Genomic DNA, 2541 nt, shown 5'->3' on the forward strand with positions numbered 1-2541 from the left:
AGAGGTCAAGGTGATGCTTCTACACCCCAGGGAAGCCCAAGAGTTGCCAGCAAACCCCCAGAAGTTAGGAAAGCCTCCAGACGGAACCAACGCTGCCCACACCTGGACCTTGGCCCTCTCTCCTCCAGAACTGTGCGAGGATTAATTTGTGTTGTTTAAGCCGCCCAGTTTGGGGTACTTTGTTACACCAGCTCTAGCTAATGCGGGGTGGGGGGCAGGTGGCCGTCTATTTCTGGAAAAACTGAAGACACCATCACTCCTAGCAGCCCCCCTCCTCCTGCCTAAGCATCCCAGTGAGGGTCGGGCCCAGGTGTAAGTAGCACAGACCCAAAGTAACAGTGGCTTATGCAACAGAGGAATGAGTGTCTTTCTCTCTCATAGAAGTTTAGAGGTTAAATCACGGGACTTAAACGGAGTGAATACACATGAAATGCTTAGAACAATGGCCAGTTCGTAATAGTGATCTGTAAGGTTTAGCCACTGTGTTCAGAGATGTTTATGGCCGCATCACGTGTCACAGTAAAGCACTGGAAACAAACAAAGGACCACGAACAGGGGGCTGAAGGCAACAGACCTTCATTCCCTCCCAGTCTGGAAGCCAGGAGTCTGAGATCAGGGTGTCCCAGGGCCGTGCTCCCTCTGGAGGCTCTGGGGGCGGGTCCTTCCGGCTCTTCCAGCTTCTGGGGCTCCAGGCATCCCTGGCTTGCGGCCGCATCCCTCCCGTCTCTGTCTCCACGGCCACATCCTCCTCCTCTTGTCCATATGTCTCAGGTCTTGCCTCGCCTCTCCCCTAGACGGACCCTTGTTGACGCACACTTGAGGGCCTTTAGGCCTACCTGGATGACCCAGGATAATCGCCCCATCTGGAGAGCCTTACCTTCATCACACCTGCAGACACTTCCAAAGAGGGGAACATTCTCAGGTTCCAGGGATTAGGACCTGATATTTCTTATTTGTCCTACCACAGTTCTACTGAAAAATATTTTTTTGAAAAAACTTCCCCATCCTCAGTCAAATCATCAAATGAGCCCCCCTGAGGTCAGAGCACATCTCCCGCCAGCTCTATGCAGTCCCAGGCCCTCCTCGGACCTGGTGGGGAAGGCCTCCGCCTGCCGGGTTGTCTGTGGGGACCGGGATGGCTTCCCGCACAGACCCCGGGGGACAGCGGCGTGTGGCCTGCTCGTGGCTGCTGGGGGCCCAGGGCTGCAGGACACCCGGGAGGAGCCTCGGTCTTAAGAGACAAATAGCTGACGACTAAGGAACTGGCCATTCCCAAAAGGCACACCCAGCTGTTCCTGGGGCTCTTTACAGAGGAGTGAAGCCACGTCCACGACAGGAGGCCTTTCCCAGAAGATGGATGGAGCACGGTGGCCGGGACAGGGTCAGGCAGCTGTAAGCAACCCCTCCACACAGCCCAGCCCCTCCAGAAAGCTCCCGAGGGACGGTGGCCTCTCCCGTCGAATCTTCGGCCTGCCCACGTGGTCTGAGGCCTTGGAAGGGGCCGTCTCCGGCGTGTAGGAAACGAGAGTGGGCCCTCAGGGCTGCGTCTTCAGCATGTCCTGCATGCTGTGTCCATCTATCGAAATATCTATGGCTGCCCGGCCCCATTCCCCATCACTCTAGGGGTACCCACCTTGATGGCCTGCTAGGGCCCTTGTTTTCCCCCTTCATTTTGGTGGAGTGCATCTTCCAGTGCTCCCCTGGGCCCGGAGGCCACCTGCCTCGGGGGAAACGTCTACATCCTCCCTCCAGGATTAAGGGAGAGCGTGCTTGCATCCAGGATTCTGGCCCACGTCCCTTCTTTCAGATGTTTTGAGGCTTCGCTCCCTTGTCTCCCAGCCTCCACATGCTAGAGATGGAGAAGCTGGATCCCTTTCTCATTCCCTAGACTTTCTCTGTGAGCTGGGTTTCCCCACCCCTAAGTGGAAACTTTCTCTGATCTTCTTGTCCCAAGTGATCTAACATTTTACGGTGACGTTCCCTGTGTGGGTCTTTCTCCATCCGTTGCGCTGGGTACTAGGTGGAACCTTTCAATCTACAAACTCGTGTCTTTCAGTCTGAGACAGTTTCTTGAATTATTTCACTGGTGATTTCCTTCTCTCTTGTTTCCTCTTTTCTGGAACTCCTACAAACCAGATGTTGGAACCCAAGAAGCTCAAATAATTCCAAGCACAAGAAACATGAAGAAAGATACATCACAATTTCCAAAACAATACTGAACATAAACAAAGCCAGAGGACTCACACTTCTTGATTTCAAAACTTACTACAAAGCTACAGTAATTAAAACAGTGTGGTACTGGCATAAGGACAGACATATAGACCAATGGAACAGAAGCAAAAGTTCAGAAATAAACCCATACATCTACGGCCAACCGATTTTCCACAGGAGTGCCAAGACCATTCAATGGAGAAAGAATGTCTGTTCCCCAAATGGATAGCCATATACAAAAGAATGAATTTGGACCCCTGCCCCACACCATGTACAAAAATTAACTCAAAATGGATCAATGAACTAAACGTAAAAGCTAAAACTATGAAA

The sequence above is a fragment of the Mesoplodon mirus genome (assembly GCF_964341445.2).
Source record: "Mesoplodon mirus genome assembly, chromosome: 6".
NCBI classification, from domain to species: Eukaryota; Metazoa; Chordata; class Mammalia; order Artiodactyla; family Ziphiidae; genus Mesoplodon; species Mesoplodon mirus.